Source organism: Chamaea fasciata, unplaced genomic scaffold (genome assembly GCF_029207755.1).
Source record: "Chamaea fasciata isolate MVZ Bird 193981 ecotype frontalis unplaced genomic scaffold, bChaFas1.0.hap1 SCAF_3, whole genome shotgun sequence".
NCBI classification, from domain to species: domain Eukaryota; kingdom Metazoa; phylum Chordata; class Aves; order Passeriformes; family Sylviidae; genus Chamaea; species Chamaea fasciata.
In genome coordinates, this window is record NW_027094088.1 from 99,525,032 (window position 1) to 99,548,317 (window position 23,286).

Below are 23,286 nucleotides of genomic sequence, written 5' to 3' on the forward strand. Positions count from 1 at the left end.
TTTTTGGTAATGTTTTGATATTCATAGAAAAAAAGCTAAGGAAAAGAATTTTTGTTGAAACTTTTTGAGAGTGCAAGGTAGATGTGCTGACCATGATCCAGACTTAGCGGCTGTGTGTGATCAAGCTTAGAAATAGTGTTGGGTGAGGATTTCCAAAAGCGGACCCTGTGCCGTGGGTCATTGTTATAGATGCATTTGATAAAATACTGGTTCAGACTCAACAAGAAGCACCAAACGAGGGGATGTTACAAGTACTTGGGGGGAGGAAGTTATTTGATTTTCAAGTAGCTTTGGACAGAACCAGAAGATAACCTTGGAGGGTCCATCATTCTCACCAAAAGGCTTTAGTGTGGGTTTGCATTTATCTCTGGTGGATGGGTTGGCTGTACAGAATACTCAGGGGTGGTTGGAGGGCCTCCACTGAAAAGTGTTGTGGGATCATGGTGGGTCATACATTGCTCTTCCAGCATCATCCTGCCCCAACAGCAGCAGACACACTTCCATAAACAGGAGGATGGACTTTGTGTCCAGTGTTGGGATCTCCTGTTGCTTTTGGCTGGAGTACTAAAGCCTGCATGGGACACTGCACCTGATGGAAGATGTAAAAAAAATGAAAAAGTCTGGTGAGGATCTGAATAAGAGGACTCAAGAGGAAAGATGGGAAGGAATAAGGGTGTTTGGTCTGGAGAGAAGGTGTAGGATTGGCATGAGGAGTTTACAGTGTCAGCAAACAGCAGCAGCTCGCTGTAAGGGATGAAATATGAATCCCTGTGTCTGTAGGAGTTAGGGCCAGTGGAAATGAATGTGAGTGGTATCATGAAAAGCAGGAACTCCTGCTTGTAGGGATGGTGAAGTATCAAAGGAGACTGTTGGGAGGCTTTGTCTGGGATGTCTGTGGCTGGGGCTTGGCATTGGGCAGGCCACATGTGTGTGTTAGGAGTGGGCTGGAGGCACCTGGGAGCTAAACACAGTGGGATTTTGTTTGCAGAAGTTACACGGTCAGATAAGGATCTGGTAGAAAAGAAGTTGGTGTATTGGGTTGGAGAAGATGAATTTTTCCAAGCTGAGCTTGGCCTTGGTGGTGGAGGAAAATATTGGTTAGCTCTGTGAGAGAGGGAATCAGAGCAAGTCACTTGCTTTCGATTTTCTAATCCACAGATTTTGAGAGATTAGGAATCACGGGAGAAGGTGAACCTTGCTCCTGGTGCTCTTATCTGTGACTCCTTAAAGGCTGATAAACCCTCAGCATTCAGAGCTGACAGATGCTGATGGGATGCAAATCACATATTCTTTTTCCTTGAGAAACATGCTCAGTGAAAGAAAAATGATTTTTAACCTTTCAAAGCAATGCTTAGTGGCTGCAGTAACTTGGAACTGGCTCTCATATTTTTTGTTTATTTTGTTCCAGTTTTTACATTTTGGTGTAGTAATATTCTTTGGTTTGAGCCAAGCAAACCTTCTAAGTCGGAACTTGATACTTGCTTATTTTGAAAGATGACTTTTTACAAAAGAAAATTTAAAGTAAGATGCATGATTTCAACAGATTATTAAACATCAGAAGAATTTGCTATCTGAATTCAAGACAGATCTGTGCATTTTTCAACATGGAATTTTTTCTTATTTCAGGACATATAAAAAAATGCAAACACACAACAAAGCTGTTTCCCATTGTAGGGTAAGAACTGGAGCAGGATTTTTGCATGTTTAGACTATTTCTGGTTTTTTTTGAACTGGGAATGGTAGCTTTTACTGGAGAGGCCAATAGTGTGAAGATTGTCACTTAGAGAAAAGCTGTAATGTAAAGCATGTTTGGTTTGTGTCTTCCAGGTAATCAAGCCCTGTGGACTTTCTCTGAAGAGATTCCAAAATAGGTGGTGAGTACTTTGCAGAGCCTGCTCCTTTCAAGGCACTCTTTAATTTAGTAACAGTACCAGCTTTATTTTTTGTTCAGCATTGAGTGCAGAAGTTTGCATTTTCTGAGTTAATGACGTGCTTTAATTTTAAAGCTGGCAGGGCTAATCTTTGAGCAGGAGTTTGTTGTCAAAATGTTAAGCTTTGCACTTAAGAACAACCTTTGCACTAAAAATAATTTCCTGAGATTGGAGAAGTGAATTGCTACGTTTTAAGAAATACTTGACTTTAGGGAAAATCTGTACAAATTACGTTGTATTTTTTAGTAAAAGCCTACACATCCCACTGGGCAGTGTTTTCTGTGTCAGAAAGCAGCCTTAGGATTTTTTTCCCTTCTGTTCTGTCCAAGGTATTAATCTAAAGGAATGCAACTTCCAGAGAGTTAAATGAGCTGCATAACCAATGCTAATCTCTGCCACATGTGACTGGTTTTGTTCTGCCTGCACCCAAGGCTTCCATGCATTTTATTTGTATGCACTTCATTAGGTTCTTATTTGTGAGTAAGTGAAACATTAAATCAGTCAAGAGCTGCAGGAGTATGAGATTGCTAAGAACTGCCAATGTGGTGCCATTTCAGGTGCAAAGCCACCTTTTATGCTGATGTCAGTCAGTGCAATTTCTTTTCCTCTGCTGGTGCTGGTCTCTCCAATGGTGCCTGCTGAGACTCTGCTCTGTAACACCCTTTGCTGTTTGTTTTTGTTGTTTCTAGAGAAATACATACTCTGTTTCCTTTTTCAATTCTAGATTTCTTCCCCATGAGATTAACCAAATTATATAATTACCCATTAATTCCTCAGGAAGTTCATTCTTTCGTTGCATTTCCCTAGTGCACAGGATACAAGCTATTAGAGCTCTCGTGTGTTCAGACTGACTAATGAACTATGGCAGAATGCCCCAAATGTCTAATGGACTTCTCTGTCTTCCAAATCTGTGTATTTCCAACAGATCAGATGGGTCTGATACACATGGTCCCAGGTTGATTTGGAGTGTCCATACAGGTGAAATGTAGCCATCTGCACTGGTAATTTCTCAGCGTGGGGGAGGATGATGGGAGTTTGGTGTGTCTGTCAAGCTAAATATGTGTTCATTGTGCTAGAAAATGGTTACTTTGTGTTTATAAGGGGCTTACTTAATACCCCTTAAATGTATATGTTATCAACTACATCTTTCATCAATGAAAACATTCCTTACTTAGTAAGCTGTCTTACCATTATTTTCTGTATTCAGGCTTATGTTCCTAAAACTTGAGTTTTAAAAGCCCAAATCATAAATCCCATGTGCCTTTCACCAAAATGCTCTTGTGAGCTATAGCTTATGAACTCCTCCTCATCCCCAGCCCTGCAACTAGGATGGGATGTGTATTGTAAACCTGCATGGTTTGTATTGCTAATTTCTGTATTGGGACCTGATATTCAGTGGATCTTTTTTGAGAGGTTGAAAAATGAAACAAAACTCTTCTTCTGAGGACACAGAAGAGTATGAGATGGATGAGAGTAGTACCATGTGTGTAAAATCCAGGTAATTTTAAACTTTAAATTGTACTTAAATCTGGATTTTATTGTTTTCTTGTTTCAAGTAACACCTGAATAGGGTATGAGTAAAAAAAAGACACTTGTTGTTACTCTAGACTGTTTCTTAATATGTCTGTCTCCTGGATAGTCTCTTTGGGTAGTGCTTTAAAAAGCTCCTGTGGTCTTTCAGTGGAGTTTGAGGTCCTGATGCACTTTTGCTAACAGAGATTAGAGTTGTTGGGTGCTTGTACATCACATTTTTTGATGCTTTAATGGTCTGTATTCCTCACCTTTTCAAGTTCAGGTGTGTCCATGATTTCAGTTTGGGAATTTATATGACCCATACCAGAAGAAGGTACATCTCCAGAGTGTAATAGCTCCTCTATGAAGTCTTACAGTGGTCTGGCTGCATCAGTTCCTGTTTAACATGTAGTAAGAGACAGACTTGAAAGCAGACCAGTGCTGAGCCTGATGGGCATTTTCCCAAATGTAATGTGTGGCCAGTGGCACGTGGATGGCTTCAGAAAAAAGTATGAAACTAAAATGTGTATGAGCATTCCTGAATGTAGCTTGAATTTCACCCCAGCTTAGCACATCTGTAAGTGAGGGTGCTGGCCATGGAAGTGGGGAATTGGCATTTGGATGCTCTCCTGCTGGGATACCACAGGGTCTGATGCAGCAAGCTGCTTACCTGTGTTTCTGCCTGTAAGCACATAAGCAGCTCTGGGCAGAGAAGACCAGGGAGCCAGACACATGATGGGAGATGCACCCACCCTGTGCAGGACACCTGAATGGACCACTGGGTCAGGGGCCCCATGCCTTGACATGTTTGTGGGTGCTGCTGGAGTGACTGTGCTGGGAGGTTGGAGCTGAGATGTGGTCAGGAGAGCTGTCTCTTTCTCGGGGGCAGTGCAGGGAGGCTGTGGAGGTGGCATTGCTGTAACCTCCTTGCTGTTCTGGGGAAGCACGTAAGTGGCTGTGACCCAGGGCTGGGGAAGGCAGAGGATGGGACGTGAGATGGTGTGAACATCATTTCAGAAACTGCCTGTTGCTTGCAAGGACATGAGGCTCTGAGTCTGGAACAGAGCTCCTCGCTCCTCTGGTCCAGAACTGGTGTGTTTGATGCAATGTGAAACTTTTTGCAGCCAGACTGACAGGTCTGTCCTACCAAACTGGCTTTGAGAAACATTCTCTTTTTAAACTTAAAGCTAGGTTGAAACCTCTGCAGCCCTTGTGTTTGTGGGAAGAGAGGTCCCCTTGAATGGGAGGTTGCAAGAAGTACTGGAGGGCTGAGCTTCTCAGCATATCTCAGGATCACCTGTGGAAAGACATGGAAATCAGGGAATGTTCCTGCCATTGGTGCTGGGAAATTTGTTGGAAATATGCTGTATGTTCTGTGCACAGAGCAAGGCCATGGGCATCTCCCCATGACCTGGCTCTGTCCATCGCTAGAACATCTCCTCTCACCAGGATCTCCTCATCCTTGAGTCCTGGTGCCTTTCAGCTTGGCTCTGCCTCTACTGCTCTTGTCATCTTTACCCTGCCTTCTCTACAGCCCACCTGTGTCCCCATATCCAAGATCCCATGGCATCATGCTTCCTGTGAACATTTAGGCTCTGCAGAAAGAAAAAACCCAACAGCAGTGCCAGGCTGAGCACCAGGGCAGAGGAGAAGGGAGCAGGCAAGATAAGTGGGAATTTGAGGCTGTTTTCTCCTTCCCCTGGGCATCATCTGCTCTACAGCCTTGAAAATCTGCTTTGTTTCAGAACTAAAAACTCAAGTCCTCTTGGGGAAAGGGAGACCTTTCTGTTAACTTTTCCAGTTACCTTTCCCTGCTGTCTGGAGGGGACTGTAAGAGCTACATATCTGCCATACATAAAATTATACCGTGGGTACAGGGAGGGGAGATGGAAGCGCAATTAACTGGAAAATGTGTCTTAAAAAAGAACAAATGGGGAGCACAATAGCAAATGAAGTACCTTTTGTGGGTAGCTTATGTAACAAAGCAATTGAAAATAATTCATTATGGTTTAACTTGTCTTTAATCAAAGCTTCCAAATTTCTCCTTAACCATCCTTTAAAATTGCTATTTGAGTCTTCAGCTTTTACATTCTTATTATAAATAGGTTTTACTGATTCTCCTCTGTTGAGACTTTTCTATGTTTTACTGCACATTTGCTTTTCATATACGCTGTTTGCTCATTCAAGGATGTTAAGAAAAAAAACCCAGAATGACTGTGCAACACTGCTGTTTGGCTGTGTTTGTTTTTATGAATGAATCTTCTACTTGAGTGCTCACAGGCTTTGGGATTGCTCACTTTTCAAAGACTTCTAAAATTCAAACTTTTTCCTAAATTCTTTACTGTGATGGGGAAAAACTAAAACAGACTTTCCTTTTAAAAATTAAACTCTTATCCAAGACTTCCAAGCTGAAAGACAGTGGGGCTCTAAAATTGCCCTGTTTTCCCCATTGTGCACTGTGCTCCCCCAAACAGCACCTGCCTTCTCCATTTTGTAGAGATGTTGTTATATAGCATGAAAAAGGAATGGCTCCTAAGGCAAGTATCTCGTGTTGATTCACTGCTATACAACTGTTCATCCCCTAAGAGTGTGGGATTACAAAGCATTATCATGCTCAGATTGACTCAGGTAGTACTATTTTTATTTAAGCTGTATTAAGGTATCGTTGTGAATCTTTGGTCTTGAAGCATGGGTGTAATACGATTTACTATTTTTATAAAAAATCAACATGTCTGTACAAATCCTGTCCATGGCGAGAGCTGCAAAGATTAGTCATGAACTCGACACTTTTTTTTCCTCTCTCCTCTACAGTGAGTTGTTACATTTTTAATTTTCCTGTGACCTCCATTGTGTTGGCCAGGCTCAGAATAAAATAAGATGATGCCTTGGCTTACAGTGTCAGGGACTTGGTACTTGCTGGGAGAAGCTTTAGTGGAAGTGGGGGGCTTTGGTGTAAGAGGGAGCAAGGTTTGGGGGATGCTCAGGGGAGTTACCTGGGCAGTCACCAAGGGAGTGCAAGTGGGTTTCACCCACCTGAACCCTTGAGGACTCTTCTAATTCAAGCAAATGAAACCTGCTGTGACCAGCAGTCCTGTCCATCCACCTTGCTGACTTTATATATCAGGCCCCACCAATCTTAATTTTAAAAAAGGGTAATTTGGAGTGGATCCTCACCTTGCTTAGCTCCTCCTCCTTACCCTGCAGCAGCTTGGTACCCTGGTAAAGCAAAGATGAACATGTGTCCTGGGGTTGAGGTTGGCTAAGGGATGCAGCCAGAAATATCTACAGACAGCATGTCTGTCCAGCTGCATGCCTGCAGGTTGGATAGACTGCCAACCACTGTGTTTCCAGAGGGGAAGGGAAAAAAATCATGGCCTTTCTTGAAAAGGGAATGCAATGAGATAAGGTGTGATTTTCCTCAACTGGACAAATATGAAGGTGATCAAAATAAGTTCCTTTGCAATGGGTCTGAGTGGAGTTGCCACTAAAAGTCAGCATGGTTTGCAAAGCGGGTGGGTGCAAAAACTGCTTCACCACATTGCTTTGGTGATCTAGGAATTGCACAGTAGAAATACAGTAGCTCATAAGAATATCTCCCATAAGATGCTTGGATGCAGCTCCCTTTCTGGGGAACTCAGTAGAATGAACATTACCACTCCTAGACTTCCCACCTCCAGGATTCACTGGGATGGAGGGCTGCTCCAGGGCAGGGAATGCAGCACTGTCTCCTGAGGGGGAGTTTCTAGGAGCCTTTCTGGCCTTCATCAGTATTTGGGAGGAGAGGTGATGCAGAGAGAGGCTGAATATGGGCATCCTCCTGGGCTCTGTATCCTGGGACAGCCTGGCTGGTGAGCAGCTTAATGGCTGTAACTGGCTCATGGCACCCAAAGGCAGCAGGAAGCAACCATGGTTGTCTGGAGAGTGGTCTGCAGTTGTGTGAGCATCAACATAAAGAGAGACAGAAGGAACATTTCTGTCCCCATCAAACCTTCATTTGAAATGACGGAGGCATTTAATATGGGGGTTTTTACAGCCTTCTCCTTAATTACCAGGAATGCAGAATAAGATTGGAGAGCTGGAAGAAGACTACGCTGCAGATCCCAGCTGTAGATGTGTTCCTGCTTTTGGGCAGAAGTGGTGGGAGAGATTTTCTTTTCTAGGTGCTTGCTGGTTGGCTATGTTATGCCCTAATGCCTGAGAATTCATTGTCTCAATATTGAATTAATCAGTAAATTGAGTATAGTAAATCTGTTACAGTAAAAATGAAGTGGATTAAACTACAGAATTTTTCATTCCCTCAAAAAAAATTGTATTTGACCTTCATTGAATTTCAAAGGGAATATAATTTGTCATTTTATTCAATGAAATGCCACGGCCAATATAATTTAGGAAAAATGTAACTTTTTGTAATTTTGGGAGGAAACTTCATTTTAGGTATTTACCATCAAGAAATTATTTTGTGGCACATCAGTATTAAAACATATATCCTTATGGGTGTATATCATGTCTCATTGCCTGTTATTTACCATTATTGCCTATTTGTCAGAATAGTTAATTTTCTAGATCAGATAATTTATATTGGAATCATTAAGGCAGGTTGCTTTTAAGTCCTTTTTTTTTCCTAGGTAAAAATACCTTCTTTATGAATGATAATGAAATGTTTTAACACTGCAACAAGGAGCACAATAGTGAGGTATGTTAATACAAGTGCCTGAAAATATAGACTTGAGAATGTAAAATCTGTGCTCACTGGTTTCAGAATATGCCAGGAATACCTTCCCTGAGTTTTCATGTGTTTTCTAACCATTTTGAACCTGAAGTAAACAGCTTTTTTCTTTTGTTTTGATTGGTTATTTGTTTTAAGTTCAACCAAGTACAGTTCATAGACTCAGCTCCTCAGTGAGGTAAAAGGATTGAATGGTCCCGGTTCTCCACTATAAAAATAGTGGGAGGTGAATTTACCTGCAAAGTGACAACTGAGTGGAGGACTGATAGAAGATAGCAGGAGCAAAAGGAATTTCGCAGCAGGCAGGTACTAAATAATGCATTTTTTGTCTTACCTGGGAAATTACTTCAGTGTCCTCCTGAGTCAGTGTGTTTTAAAGATCATAGTCTGGAACTCTAGGAAAAAGGGTTTGGTTTTGCAGGTTATCTGGTTCTTCAATTGTTTCCAGATGTTTTAACAACTTTTAGGTAGTGTCCCCCTCCAGCCATGTTTTCTCTGCACCCTGGATAAAGTGTGACTTAGTAGGAGAGTGGGCCTTGTCATGCTTTCCACCCCCTCTGAATCCTTCCCATGATGACAAAGAATATCTAAACAAACGAAAAAGTTTTGGTTTATTTCTCATTGCATCTCAAGCATCCCTCTCCTAAGCTCTGCAAGATGCCCCAGCTGGGGATGGTGATGTCTCTGCCTGGACACCAGGCATCCTGGGGGAATTGAGCAGCATCCACCTCCATGACAGCACCCACACAGAACACAGGATTTGTCAAGCCTAAACACAAGTCAAAACTTGTAAGAAGTGGTTTAATAATGGGAATATCAGCAGACCCCTGAGTATAATGCTGCTGCTCTATGCTTTCATAAATCTAAGCTTTAGGGATGACAGTTATGATGCATGGCATTGGGAGTATGTGAAACAGCAGTCATTAAACAAAAATGGGCTTTTAAACTAATGACAGCTGCCTAAATGGCTTTGCAGTGAAACAGATTCCCTGAGGCTACCATTCTTCAAATAATACAGGTCCTATTGACTTTAAAAAAAACAGGAAAATATTTTGTTTTGGTGCTGTAGTACTGCTTTTACATTCATCCCAAAGGTCAAGCTGTGAATCGATTGCTAGGCTTTAAACTGGGGGTGTTAGAAAATAATGAATGACAATATTTCCAGTAATTCATTCACTGTTATTCCCCTGAATTAAGCCACGTGCAATACCAGGGATTCACACCTGTTCCAAGATGGGTTTAGAAGTGAGTATGGGGACGCTTTTCTCCATCTAAATTCAGCTTGGTGTTTAATCCGGTAGGTAGTTCTGCACAATATCTCTGTTATACAGAATATTATCCAAATGTCTTTATCAAAACCTCTTCCAGCTCCTGCTGGTTGAAAATTACTCACAATAAAGCAATATGTTGCTTTGTCTCTTTTGAGGACATCATTTTCAGCCTAAAGCCAAAGGTTTAAAGATGCATGTTTTGCCTTTATGCCAGATGTCCTGATGGACAATGAGTATCCATATCTAAATGCACTGGCCAGTTTCCTTGAAGACACATTTTGAGCAGGCTGATGGTTGCAGAAGACCAGCCTATTCTCAGTCAACCACTTGCACATCTTTTTAACTTTTGCTTTTCCCCTGCCCAAGTTTGGTTTCTTCCTGAAAGTGCTTGTTTGGCTTCTGTCTTCCTGTCCCCCTCATTCTTCACCTTTCTCGGAGCTCATGGGCTTTTTGTTCCTCCTTGTATTACCAGGAACAGAAGAGAGGACAGAATAACCCAGACTGTGAAAGGATGTCAAACAGCAGAATTTTGTTGTTTTACATCATATCTCTTCATACCGTACATAACTTGGAGCCTACTTTTTGCTCTCTAAACCCAGCTTCAGCCTGGGGCTGGCCTTGCTTGCTGAATAACTGCAGATAATTCCAATTTTTTATAAAGCAAGCAGTTCCACTAAAAATGTATGTGAAATCTGTTGAGAGCAGTCATATTTCACTTTCTCCCTGCCATGAGATGGCAACTTAAAGCTGGTTGCTGCAGTGCTCTCATGTCTCTTGGAGCCCTGCAAGGCTGAGCAGAGGTTAGGAAGGATGGAATGGAGGGTGGGCCAGAGGTCCAGAGATGTCCTGACAAGCCAGGATGTTGAGTGTAGCTTTCAGAACCCGACAACTTCTCTTGCAGCTGTCACCAGAAATCTTGGCTCTCTGCAGGCTTTGGTGATCCTGGGAGACCTGGATAATACACTATTCTTTCCACCACTTTTCTTGTTTGCCTCCACAGTCTGTCCTAACCACAAACGTGCTTTCTGTACGCAGTTCTTCATGGAAGAGGTTGGCTGTCTAGTTGTGGTGACTTCAGTGATATTCTCCTCTTCCTAGGGAGTCATATTCTCTTCTTCCTAGGGAGTATGCTTGAGTCAGGAGAGAAGAGTGGAAGAAGAATATTAACTAAAATATGAATATTTGAACAGATGGCTGACCTCTGTAACACCAAGAACTGTTTAATTTTAGAAATTTGCAGTCTGTTTCAAGTTTGTCATGCTCCTTTCAACCATCTGAGCATAGACACACAATGATTTATCAGCTTACTGCAAAGCTTTGTTGTTTGATTTCCCTGCTGCTTGAAACGCTGAGCTTTAGGTTGAATACACAAGATCCTGGATCATAAGTGGGATTGGTTCCCTTTGTGACAATTTCCTTTAAACCACTGAAGGCTGAGGGAGCAGAGATGCTCCTGACCATGGTGGAAGGAGCTCAGCTCTCCTGTTTTTCTCACTTCCCCAGCATGCTCAGGCCTAGCAAAAGACAGGGGCCATGGAACAGTTAATTGTGGGCAGGGAGGAGACAGATGATGATCATCCTGCCCCAAATCACTTAAACGCCTTAGGAGTCTACCCTTGCCTGTCTGAACGAGCCAGCTAATCTTCCAGTGAGCTGCACAAGTGAGCACTGAGTTATATATGGTACAAAGGGAGATGGCACAAAATGATTGAATTCCCCTATCCTACTTCTACCACAGCAAAGGCTGTGAATCCTTTGCTTGTTTAATTGTAGAAGAACATCACTGTTTGAAGAAAATTGTTTCTGGCTATGGGAGTTCTCATCCTTTGGAGGCTTTTAGGTCAGGGTTGCATATCTTTTGAAAACAGGTGGTATAGGCCAACTGGGTGGTGGCTGGATGCCAGAATTCTTGGAGAAATTATTTGAATGAAAAGGTATTAGACTAGATCAGTGGTTCTCAATGCTTTTTGTGAGATCACAGTGAATTCCTAAGAACTGTGCTTCAGGCACTTGTGTGGCAATTTGAAAGAGCAGTATCTGCATGGTGACCACACATAAAGTCTTTGGTGCTGTACTAGAGACCTGCTGGGATGAGTGATGCCAAGGGTCCCGTCTGGGATTCAGTGAGTCGACATTGGAGGAATAAGTGTGAAGGACTTGAAAAATGTCTTTATAAGGAGTGTACCATGTTAGTCCACCAAAAATAAGTGAAAGAAAAAATAAATCTCTATCAGTGCATCATGTATTTTTTTTATAGACATCTGGCTTATCACTATGGTTGGCTCTTCTTAATTACTGCTAGTGCTTCTGAAGGCTGTGCAGTTGGAGATGGAATGTGGCTGGGCCAGCATCAGGGCACAGCAGCTTTTATCGGGGCCACTCGGAGACAGACCATCTGCAAAATGTATTTATTTTTTTCCTTGGTTGTCTTCTCTAAATAAAAATGTGATGCTGTGAGAATGTCCATTCCATCCTATTCCTACACTTCACCAAAGTTGCCATTTTCTGACAAACTGGTTTTGAAAGTTGTATTTTGCAAATGTCTGTTTACTTAATTTCTTTCCTGTTGTTGCTGCTTGTCCATGAACCCCAAATCTCTTTGCATGCAAACTCAGCTGTAGCTCAGTTCAGAATATTTTTTAAAGTGTAGTTGCTTTATGCTCATTTGGGGTTTTTTTTAGCTCCCTTCATTCGGTGATGGAGGAACTGCAGGTGCTTCACATCTGATGGAGGCAAACCCTGTACCTGCAGAGCCCAGGGCTGTTAGAAAAGGTGTGACAGTTGCATGGTCAGGGCTCCTTGCTCACTCCAGGTGCTGGAGCTTCAGCATATAGCTATAACACAGGAGTTTAACAGGGATTAACCTTGCAGGAGTGAGTGTCTTCTGCCTGCAGAAGAACAGCTGAAGGTCCTGCTGGCTTAGGTCTGTAGCCAACAAAGGAGACTTCCTCATTACGTTCAACAAAATTGTCTTGTCAGGAGAAGAATTGGAAGAAGTAGCTTCTTTTTCCTTTTTCCTTTTTTCCTTTATCCTTTTTCCTGGCCTTGGTGCCCTCTCTGAAGTGAACTTAGCTGCTTGGGACACCGGGTTTTGTTTTGGTAATAAAATAGTCCTTCATCATAGAGCTCTATTCAATATTGTGGTGTTCAGATCAGTGCGGTAAAATGCATACTCTGTCTGTGACACTGATTTTATAGCATTTTTTCCAAACTGATAAACTTAAGGCTTTCCCTGAAAAAAGTGAGCTTAAGCAAATCATAACATGTTTTCCGTGTAGTTACAGTGATGTAACAAGCTTTGGCCATCCTTGCCTAGCAGTGGGTGTTTCTGGAGGAGGGTAGAGATTAGGGACTGTAGTTAGAAAGGCAAATGCAATTACAAGAGCAAACAGTTGTTTATATTCTATAAAATTGGTACTCATTGCTCTCAGGTTCACCTTCCTTGCCTTAAGGTTTTCTCATTAGAAGTAGTTTCTGTAAATACCATCTCTTTCTTTCCCCTTGGAGAGATCTCAAAGAGCTGGGCTGTAATTAGTGTCTGGGTAATCAATAAACTCTAATCTACATGATGGGGTTTTTTTCCTTTAAGTTGGTTCTTTCTGTACTGGAGAAAACACGTCTAAAGCAAATGTAAAATGAAGAAGGGCTAGATTCAACTTGACTCACTGTTACTGTATGTGCTTACAGTTTTGCAATATGAATGTCTTCCAAAACAATTATTCTTTTTGCAAGGTTGACAACTAAGTGATTAATCTACTACCAGACAGCCAGTGCAGTAGTGTCTTTGAAACAATTTTTGAGCCTCTTCCCTGCTGTTCTTTCCCTGCAAGTCTGATTTAAAGATAAGACCATAAAATAAATTGTGATGTGTGGCCTGCCTCTTTTTCAGTCTCCTCTTTTGCTTCAGCATTGTGCTTCTGTTTTGCATTGAAAAGTGCATAATGAAAGGATCTGAAGTCTGCCCTGAGGCAGAACATCCAGTCTTGTATTTCATTTGAGGCATATGCTTAAATTATCTTGGGGTTGGCTGGATTTATTTGTGCACTTAAGTGCAAGTGCATGCTTAATCCAGGTGAATAATGATACTTGAAAGATTTTGTTGATGGGAGGTCACAAGTGTTTTGCTTTATGTTAGTGGCATAGGTGCAGAGCACGTGAAAATATTCATGGGTCATCTCATTGTCTGGAGTAGTCCTTGTAATGGGAATATCTGCTTATATTCTGGTTTTCTTCTCAGAAGGTCTCTGCTTTTGGCTACGTAGAGTAGAGGGAGAACTTTTCATGCTTAGTTATGGAGCTGAATATGCAGCTGAATTTAGGGAGGTGACTAAACACTGTAAAATCCATTAGTTTGTCAGAGAAAAGGCAAGACCACAGAAAAGATTCCAGGTTGGTTCTTCATGTGTTCTACAAACTGTACATTTTTAACATTTTTTGCAGCTACGAGTCTTAACACTGTGTAGTGTGCTGCCTCAAGACAACTGACTCAGAGGAACCCTCCAACACCTGTTGATGCTGTGGACCTGCCTATGTGCTAGTTCTGATTTTAATTGTCTTGCTGTTGAAAGAGATGTCCTCAAATGTGCCCCGAGGTTAGAGGTTAAGCTGTTCCTCATGACTCTGAATAGCAATGATACATTTGGTTGTGTGCCCCACTGAGCCGGCTTGGAGTCGATGAGCACCAGTGGAGCTGGGCATAAGTCATGGAGTTACTCACAGTTTCTTAACCTTTTCCTTAAGTTGTTTTGGTTAATAATACAATGTAATAATAATTCTGGACAATAACAGGTTTGCTTCTCTGGCTTGTGTGATGCCAGTTCTGTTGTTGCAGAGGTTTTGCATTTAGCTGTCAATAAACATCAGACACAAAGCCAGTTGCTGCGTGCATGGTTGATCACGACTTGATGAAGCTATAGCACATTTTGTCTGCACTTGGAAATATTTTCTTGTCCCTTAAAGGCAACTCTGTGCTCTGGCAGTGACATTTTCATTGGAGAATGAGAAAACTTTGACACTAGCTCCTACTGCCCACTTTTACAATCCCATCTTTCTCAGGTACACCTTTCTTTAATTGCATACAGTGGAAGAAACAGTTCCTGAAGTGCTTATAAATTATGTAAGTTTGCATTTGCTCAGCATGCTGAAGTTTGGGAGTGAGCTCCAGAAAGATATCTGTGCTATGTTATGGTTATTCAGAGCAAAGCTTGGTTTCAATCTTAATGCCTTTGCTATCAAATTTTAGTAAGTAAAGGTGAGACAGACTACTCCAACTCAGCAACAGATTGTTTTGGTGGGGTAGCTTTGGTGCCTCTTCAGAAATGACTCAAATGACCAGTGCTTATAAACACAGTGCTTATAAATAAACAGTCTCCCTTCCTCTCAACCTCCAAGTGTGGGAGACCTGTGCTGAAGTCAGAAAAGGGATGCAAGGGGAGCATCAAGAGCACCCTTTCCTCTGAGTGCTTTGGGATAAGGCTACAAGTGGCAACTGATCCCATTTAACCTTATTTTTAAGATTTTTTCTACACACTCATCATCACACTCTCATCATCTTCTTGTTTAGGTTTCTCTGTGAGCTGGTTGTGGTCAGATGTTTCAAAACAGCAGATTTCATGAGGCTGTGTTGATTGCAAAGCGCAGTCTCGTGTTGTTGCAGGGAGCAGGGAGTAGACTTCAGCCCAAACAAATTGCTCCCCTCTTGGATGCTTGCCCTAGGGATAGGCTGTTCACCTCCACCCTGACTAGAAAAACTTTCAGTTTCAGCTTGATCATGGACTGTTTAATAATTTGAAGGGTTTTTTTGTCAGCGCTGTGAGGTTTTTTTTTTTTTTCCCATCTGCTGTTCCCCATCCTGATGCAGTAACAACAAAAGCTCCTCTCCTTTCTTTTGTTTTTGTTTTAAGATACATCAGCCAAGTGCTGCTAGTTTCCACTTTCTGTACTTTTTTTTTTAAAAAAGGTATCATTGAAGAATATTTTGATCTTTGTTCTTTATTTTTATTTACATGACCTAATTCAGCTTGACTTTGACAATTTCTCTTTCCCCCTTTGTTTCCTGACCTCTGACACAGTTGTCTTTGATGAGTAGCCCTTCTTTTCCATTCCTCACATACACTCTGCTTAGCCCTAAAAATCCCTTTTTGGTGATATTTGTTTTTTCTCCATTTAGATCAGGACTCATTCCCTAGATTATCTCTCCTACTCTTTTTGGGGTTGCTCAGTACCAACTTTTTTTTTTTTTTTCCCATCTTTGCCATACAGATATTTTAAGCTTCTTACAAGTGTGTTCTTGAGCACTTCTGTCCAGTTGACTTCCATGCAGAGTTCCTTAGATTCCTCAAAGCTTATGGGAAATTAATAAGATGAATTTTTGTGTTTCCCTAAATCAGCTCTCCATGATTACAATTGCCTTCAGAGTTGCTTTCATTGAGGACTTTCAGCTACTTATAGTGTCTAAATTAGAACTGTCCTTTTCTAGTTCAGCAGCTGGAGGATTACAATTGTTGTCCTCTGCTTCCAGGAATATCTGTGGTCAGCTCTTTACGTTAGTAGTGGGTTCTTCAGTTGGGTATTTTGGGAAGTTGCATTCCCACAGCAAGATAAGCTCTGTTGGCACTTCTGCCTTGCTGTGAACCTTGCAATCTGCACTGCCATGCAGGCTCTGTAGGGTGAAGAATAACCTGTGATGTCACCCCTCCTTCTACCAAGCAGTGTTGACCCCATACCACTGCAGTCCTTTGAACTTTCTTATTCTGCTACCTGAGTTTTCTATTGCAGTGCCCTTTCTCTTGGTATCAGTACGTTAATCCATGCTCTTGTTTCTTACTCATCATCTGTGAATTCTGGCTAATTATCTAACATTCTATCCGACTGCTGCTATTAATGTTCATATGTTCTTTGCTCTCCTAAGTTTGGATATTTTGTGCTTTTTAGTCCACATTCACCAATCCCCCCATCTGTTTATTAAAAGCAGATGTGGGAATTAACTGATTTTCCTGATTATCCTGTCTCTAGAGGTGGTTTTTTTTTCTGTAGTTTAATACTCCTGGCTGTGCCTGCTGTGATCACAGAAGGACGTATCTCATACACAGAGAAAACGTCCTTTTTTTCCATGAATGCCTTCTGCTAGTGGAACACCCTAAAACTTCTCTTCTAGTGTCAGCTCTTTAACCATATGGATGACATTAACTTGTAATAGCTTTTCCTTCCTTTTGTAGCATCAAAAGTTCCTCAGGGATGGTGCTCAGGGTCTAAGGCTGATCTCCCCAGACTCTCTCTATAGCCTAGAGGGAGGCAGACACCACCAGAGAGCATCTAAAATAGGCTCCTGCTCCAAATTGCCTTCCTGGTCTACCGGCAGAAAGACTATCCTCTTCTGGGCTAAATTTAGTCCTGAGCCTGGTTCATGCCTGTGGTTGAGTTCTCCATCTGCACACTGAGACCAAGAGCCCTTCTCTTACTGGAAGGCCGGAGATAAACCTCTGGGGGGAAAAGAAGCCAGAATACTCTTAGTAGGAAGAATCAAGTGAAGAGGTATAAATAAACAGGGAGCTGAGGACAGTACAGTGGAGCAGCCAGGGGACACAGAATGGAAAAGGAGATGGGGAAGTGGAATACGATGGAGAAGAGTCAGGCCTCCAACATGTGAGCTATGGCCTTGCAATCAGAAGCAGCTGAAAGACTTTCCTGGTGCAAAGATGTCTTGCATCATCTCTCCAAGAAGGAAAAATGAGTCCAGATTGCTGTGTCTAAAGAATTATTGTTTTATTTCCCATTAAGAGGGTAGACACAAAATCAGATTTCCACTCCAAGTTGTCTTATATTTTTAGCCTGTTATTGGATTGCAAATGCACACTGGATATTTACATTTCTGGAAGCAGACTCTGGTGCTGTTGTCTTAACCAGGATCCAAGTTAATTTGCTGAGCTTCCAGATGGGAGCCATTTGTTTCTCTATTACACATTTGCAGGAATGCTTGATTTAATCTAGATTTTCTAGCTCAGTAATTTGCCTATTTTAGCATTCAAGCGTTTTCCCTACCTCCCTCTCTGCTTTTTTTTTTTTTTCTCCTTATCCTTCAGCTGAATTATCCATTGTGTAGAATGAAGAATGTGGGTTTTGCAAAAGGAGCCACCTGTCCATCATCCATCCAGTGCAGAAGCTTTTGGGGAGCTGATTGTCCTTCCATCTCCTACAAAAGGTTTCCTAAGAGGTGCCCAAGTGCAAGACATAGCTGTTAGAACCTCTTAGCCCTGATTCACTTGGTTTGTTGAGGCTCATTACATTTTGCTATCTTCTTTGTTTTAAGCTATTTAATGATCACCTTATTCTGGTCTAGTCCTTGTGCTGAATATAGATGTTGCTACACTGTTGGCTCTTTCTCTGTTGTGGGTAGATAAGAATATTTGCAGGAGGAGGTTCATAATTTTCCTTAGCAACATTCAGCCTCCAGTGCATTGAGTGGCTTCTGATTGTATTATCGCCATTTCTTTAATGAAATTTTGAACTACATGTATCTCTTGCAATCATTTCTGCCTGGGGTTCTTAGATAGCCATGCAAGTACTACATGTATCAGTGCTGTGGCATACAGAGCAGACTGAAGAAGCACAAGAGGTGTAGACAGGTAATGTTAGCTCATGAGCCAGCTCTTTTCTTCATTGCTGCATTTTCCATAACAGCTAAGACTGTGGTAGGAAAAAATGATGCACCATGTTCTAGTTACTTTAGTTTCAGGATGAGTGTATTGAACCAGCTTGAGGTCAACTTTATTATTTCTTCTTGTGTTACGAAATCCCAGGACTCCAAATAGCCAAGTGTCATTCCAGAAAAACACAGAAGTGCTCACAGAGAGTTTGCATCTCTAAGCCCTGGAGACACAACATGCCCAGGGCGACAGGCACGATTGAGAGCTCATCTTGAGCAGGTTGGGTCAGCACTGTGTAGTACTGCAGTATGGACTATGTGCATCCACTTAGCATGTGGATGTATGTGTACGATTGCCCTGCGGGGTTTCTGTGTTGTGTTGTGGTGGTGGAGCAGCTGAAGGAAGCTGGGGCTGGCAGGGAATATGCAATAGGCAAGTGTCCTACATCATTCCTTGCTGAGGTAAGTTGTCTGTGGGGCAGTGATGATGAGGATGACATGGGATACCAGAAAACATCTTTTTATTCTTCATCTGTACAACATAAAGTTTTCTGCCTCCTGGTCTGGGACTCATGCCCCAAGATGTTGGGGTGATGTTTTCAGCCAGGTGATGCCCGCCCTTGCAACTATGGTGCAAAGTGGGGTAGCTGGCTATGCAGTCAGGTACTTATAGTCAGGCCCTTGGTACTTGTACCTTTTGGGCACGAAAGGGTCAACATTAACTTTCTCCACAGCACATGAGCAGACAGGTTGTGGAGTGCTTTATCCAGGTGATGGAAGAAATGAGGCAGGGCAGGTGAAGCAATACTGTGGCTGTACCTGGGAAGGCAGGCACAGGCTCAGCAGCGTGGCTCATCCTCAGGTCCAAGGGCAGGGGATAAATCTGCTATACATGCACAAAGCGTCAGGGCAAAACTTGGACATGATTCCCAGCACCACTGGCAGACTGCTAAGCACCACAAAGGCAAAGGTGATGTAGTGGAAATGTTACAGTAGAAGATTATTTGGTTAACAGTTCTCAGGTCAGCCTGTCAGGTTAACAGACAGTAACTCAAACAGGGTGGGATTTCTTTAGAAGGAATAAAGCAGTATAAGAGATGTTTAAATTCTTGTCTTACATATTTGAAGGCAATAATGAGCCATTAGTGGGAGAACTGGTTTAATTTACTTACAGGAACTGAAATTACATGATATATTTGAATAGGAAAATAATATTTTACATTATTTTATCTAAAAATTATATTGTATGTTTTATTAGAACATTGTTTCTTATCTTTCTCTACCACTGCAAAAAGGATGAATATAAAGAAGAAAAAAATTGCCTTTGTAGTAAGTTCTGATATGTAGCTGGGAGATAAGTTTGTTACATTGAAAAACTTCCATCCTGGAAGTTTTCTCCCTCTTATGCTGCACATGCAAACTCATTACAACCCTCTAGGAGCTTCTCAGGGTCTTTTTCTGTCTTAGTGTGATCAGGACATTGAAAACACAATTATCCCCTATGCTCCCCCCAGTCACAGCAGTGTACATGTGTTGTGAAAATGGCTCAGCAAGACTGCCCTGCAGCAGCCCAAGCTGGTTCAGGCTACCTAGGAAATCCTATTAAGTCAGAAGTGTCGATACAGTATGCACAACTTTGGTGCAGAGGGGACTATTTATAGCTTCAGTAAGAGCATTGTGTGCACAGGGCTTTTCTTTCACACCTAATCAGGGACCTTGACAGATTCACCGTCCCTTTTACCTGCTCAAGCAGCTCGGATGCCAGACCTTTGAGAGCACCAGTGTTTTAGCTGGAAATCCTCATCATCTTCGAAGAGCAGCTGAGGGCCATTGTGGAGGAGGAGGCCATGATTTTCCACCTGCCTCTCTGCACATCATCTCCTCCTCTCCTGACTCACTGGGTTCAGCCATTTGCCTCCTTGGACATGCAGTGCCCTGCTGTCACCACAGCCTTGCTGTGGGAAGAGAAGGGGTGCCATATATATGTCAGTGATGTCATTAAATTTCTGAAGCTCTCCTCAGTGACGAGTGAGCTTTGTGGGGTAAAGAGTGTAGGATCAGGAGGTTAGAGGGTTAGATTGTGGCAGAGCTGCAGGGTTGGTAACAAGGCAAGGTGCTTGGCCTTCATGGGAAAGATGATTTTCGCACCCCACTGGCAATGTCAGTTCATGGGTTTTTTTGGGTCTGCCTGGGGAGATATAAAGGACACACCTATAAGAAGTTTCCAGGCTGGGATAATCCAGTGGTGGAGCAAGAACGTCTTTTATGAATGTGTGTTCACACTCCAGTTTTAAGCTTTGGCATTTGGAAAGCACACGAATGGTATGTCAAGGAATCACCATGAATTAGTTTCAAAATAACAGCGTTGAGCGGAACACAAAAAACAAAGAGGAAGACATTCCTTCCAGCAGCTGGCCTGGGCTGAGGTCCCCGCACTGCTGCCAGCCCCCTGAGGTCCTGCCACAAAGTGCAGTCCGATGTGTTAACAAAGTGTGTGAGCTTTCTGCAGGCTTACTGCATTGCATCAAGTGAGTTGATTGGAGAGACTCTTGATTTTACTGGGTTTTTATGTTCTTATTGGGAGCCATTTGTCAGTCTGCACAGAAATCTGATTAGCTGAGAATTGCTGGCTCTCTGGTATATGTTGACCTATAAAGTGAAGGATGCAGCAATAAGCACAGTCAGCTGGGCTGCTGGAGGATTCTGCAGGATTCCTTGGAGGCTGGGAAGGAGAGTTCCTGGCACTTGAATGCTTTTCCTTCGGGAACTTGACTATGTTTGGCCTGAGGGTTCTGTGCCAGCATTCCCTGAGGGGGCTGGCAGCATGTTTCAGCCCTCTGGTGCTGCTCTGTGGGGTGTCTGTGTCCACCCCTGTGGTGAGACAAGAGGGAGCTGCCTTGTTAAGGGTGGTCTTGCGTGGGAGCGGAGCAGGAGGCTGGTGTTACTGCAGTTTCAAATCCACCCTGTTGGTAAAGAGGTGAGGCAGAGCCTCAGGCAGTGGGAAAGGGAATATGCTGCTTCTGCAGAGCAAGGAAATTGTGTCCTCACTGTGGTGTTTCTGCGATGCTTCCATACAATAAGCACACTGCTCCTTGCACAGTGAGGTAGCTAGTTAAGTAGGTTTAAATTCAAGTCTCCTTCAGGAAATGAGGCACAGTGTAAGGCTTTCCCTTCGCCCAGCAAGTACACCTCTCCATCGCTTCACATAAAATAACCTGCAGTTCTTAAGCAAGGGGATAATTAAACTTGGCATCAGGCACCTTGGTGCATTTTCAGAGGATGCTGGTTGGGCACTGTAAATAACTGAAGAAAGTGTGGACAAGGTGGCTGATGACACCTGCGGCAACCAACAATGAGCTGTTTTGAGAACCCAGTTTGGCTGGTTGAGATGGGCTAAAGGGCTGAGCAAGAGTAAAGCAAGGGGTGGTTATTAGCTGACATAATCTGCTGTCCTGAAGCCAACATCTTGCCATGTGGTTGTTAGGTTGGACTGGGAGAATATGTTCCACTTCAGCTCTGCTTCCTAAAATATACAAAAAGGATTGCCAGCCTTTCCAACAGATTTTTGAATTAATTAAGGTATTTGCAGGGCTGCACTGAATCTACTTTTTATCCTAGTGCAGAGGAACCCAGTGGTTGGAATGACCCAACCATCTCAGCTTCCACCTTTGTCTACTCTCAAACATCTTATTATTGTTGAAGTTGTGGAGCAAAGCTTATGTCTTCAAGTCTTGTAATACTTGAAGCTGGCTAGTCCATCCTTGAGCTGCTGTGCAAACTGACCAAATTCTTTTTGTCTTGGAGGTAAAAGTCAGTAGGGAGATATTAAAATTGAGGTAGATGCTTTCTTATGATTTCAAGTGGCTTGTTTTATCTCTCAAGTTTGCTTTCATCAAAACTGATGGCTTACACTTGCTGTCCAAGCAGTATGGTATTCAGCAAGTAGTGAGGACATTTTTTTGCTTAGGGTGAGGCGTTGCCAGCAATCTCAGGGTGGTGCAGAACTGGCGTGGCATTTGTAAATGATCACTCATAAAGCCAGTGCTGTGATTAATTAGTGTTTTCAGAGCTCTGAATCAGGCATTTCTGTATTAATGTTCATGTCTAAGTAGCACTCTGCTGGTATGGAGTTTCTCTTTGAACAGAAGTTGAAAACAGGTAATTTTGTCATTAGAGCCTGAATGTAGCCACATCAGACTGTGGGCACAAACTGGGTCTTGTGATAATGTATTTGCTCCTTGGAAGTTTTTGTCACTTTGGTGCAGAAGTCTTGCTGCTCAAAGTGTAGATATGTGTGTACTGACCTAGCACTCCCCTTCATTTTAAAGAAGGTGAAGTTTCAATAAACATTTTGGAAAAAACGGGATCTTTCAACTTTTTATTTTAACTTTGAGGGAAGCTAAGTTCTGCACCAAAAGTTCCCATGGTGAATGGGTGGTCTCCTCCTTGCTCCAAAAATTCAACCTGTGGACTGCAAAACTATCTGCTGCTGGGAAACCCTTTCCACCTGCCTGCATCTCTGAAACGAAAGTTTGAGGAGTCACTTGAGGTCCTGTCATTTGTTTATCTGAAACGCTCAAAGGTGTTACAAGTAATTACGTCTGAGGAGCTGCAGAAGAGAAGCAAGAGCCAGCTTCTGGTTGTGGGGATTCGAAGCTGTGATTGAACTCATGGGAAGGGACTCATAATCCCACACTAGCTCTTTTTTTCTTGAAGAGTCTGCAACAAAGCTTTGGAAGTGTGAGATGCAACTTCTGGCAGTGCTCCTGATGTTCTAGATGATTTTTGGGAAGGAGGGAAAGGGGGAAATAAGCTGAGAGCAGAGTCACCCTCACTGACCTCTCTCTTCAGGCTTTGCCTGCTTAGCGGAGAGACTTAATTCAGTGTTTAGGAGACTCTTTATTTTGCCAGTGTAGGAACAGGGATACTGAGGGGCATAATGGAAATCTGTGGGGTGATGTCTGCTCGACGTCACTGCCAAGGAATTTTTGAGCGTTGGAAGGATGCAAAATGTAAAACCCGTCACTGGGTGGAGTGAGCGCTAACATGTGGTTTGTGCATGTGGTTTTGCTTTTTACTTAAGGGAGGAAAAAAAAAAAGTTAAAAATAAACTGCTGGCTTGCATCCACTTCCTGGTTCACACAGGGCTGTGAAGGAGCAGCCAAAGAGTTGGGGTGGCCAGTCCAGCCTGGAGACCCTCCT

General features: G+C 42.6%; 1 protein-coding gene across 1 annotated transcript in view; it reads left to right on the top strand.

Moving 5' to 3' along the window:
- Positions 1 to 23,286, top strand: part of HPCAL1 (hippocalcin like 1) — a 64,325-nt gene that overhangs the window by 14,250 nt on the left and 26,789 nt on the right. The window contains exon 2 of the mRNA XM_066179921.1: positions 1,828 to 1,874. The gene's annotated coding sequence lies outside the window, so the exon portion shown is untranslated. The remainder of the gene's footprint in view (positions 1 to 1,827; positions 1,875 to 23,286) is intronic.